The following is a 1,409-nucleotide window of genomic DNA, read 5'->3' as shown; positions in this document are numbered from 1 at the left end:
TAAAATCTTGGTTTCCAATAGATGGCATAGGAATGACTCAGGAAGCACACAATAACTTCCTGTTAAATGGATTCAGAGTTGCCGGCAACCTGATAAGGAGGTGATGGACCAGTCTAGCTCTCTGCTGAGAAGAGTGACAATCAGCCAAGTACTGCGGGAGAGTTAGTTGGTAGTCTGTACCAAAAGCCTTGAATATACCCTGATGGGTGGGTGGTTAGAGCATCATCCCAATACACCAAGGTTGTGGGTTCACTCCCGGTTAGGGCACATAGAAGAAGAATCCAATGAATGCATAAATAAGTGGAACAACAAATTGATGTTTTGTTTTTTTTCTCTGTCTCTCTTCCTCTCTCTCAGATTCAATAAATAAAAACTTTTAAAAAGCCTTGAATATATGTATACTTCTGACCTTGAAATTCCACTTTTTGGAATTGATTGTAAGGGTATACTCAGAAGTGAGTGCAAAGGTATATACATATACGTATGTATAGATGTATGTATTTACAAATATACATATATTTATTGCAGAACCATTAACATACAATTTTTATACATACAGGTAATTAAAATATCAGCAAGCTTATTATGAAACCTGGTGATCCTTTTCCTACCAGTCCCCACCCATCCGTTCCACTGTCCAGACTGTCCACTATGTTCCCTGTATTATTTTATTGTGCTTTGCTTTATTGTGTGTCACAGATGCTGAATTTTTGCCAAATTGAAGCCAAGACCCTCTACCAACAAAAGGAATACAAATCGTTTTTCTTTAAAATTGAAATATATATATTTTATTGATTTTTTACAGAAAGAAAGGGAGAGGGATAGAGAGTTAGAAACATCAATGAGAGAGAAACATCAATCAGCTGCCTCCTGCACACCCCCTACTGGGGATGTGCCGGCAACCAAGGTACATGCCCTTGACCGGAATCAAACCTGGGACCCTTGAGTCCGCAGGCTGATGCCTTATCCACTGAGCCAAACCGGTTAGGGCTACAACTCATTTTATTGTGATACTTGCTTTATTGTGATGGTCTGAAACTGAACCCACTATATTTCTGAAGTATGCCTGTACTTTTATGCCCTTAATCATATGCTCATTCTGCTATTTCTTGATTTTTTAAGTTCAGACATTATTCATTGATTTCCTATTATGGTAAGTGAGGATTTAGCTCCTCATACTCACTGTACCCACTTCCTCTCTTCATTCTCCCAGTATCACATTGTTTGTTAAATCAGTAATCAGTATTTGCATCATTATGATTTCATAAGAATTATTCACTTGTTATGTGAAGTATACTATGATTGCACTTAGTTTTTATCCTCTTGTCTTTTCTAATCATTGCTTCACTTTTACATTTGCTTACTTACTTAGTTTTCAATATTCATAAAATTAACTTCTTTTATTTCAT

This window comes from Myotis davidii, unplaced genomic scaffold (genome assembly GCF_000327345.1).
Source record: "Myotis davidii unplaced genomic scaffold, ASM32734v1 scaffold88, whole genome shotgun sequence".
NCBI classification, from domain to species: domain Eukaryota; kingdom Metazoa; phylum Chordata; class Mammalia; order Chiroptera; family Vespertilionidae; genus Myotis; species Myotis davidii.
This window is presented reverse-complemented; position numbering follows the sequence as displayed.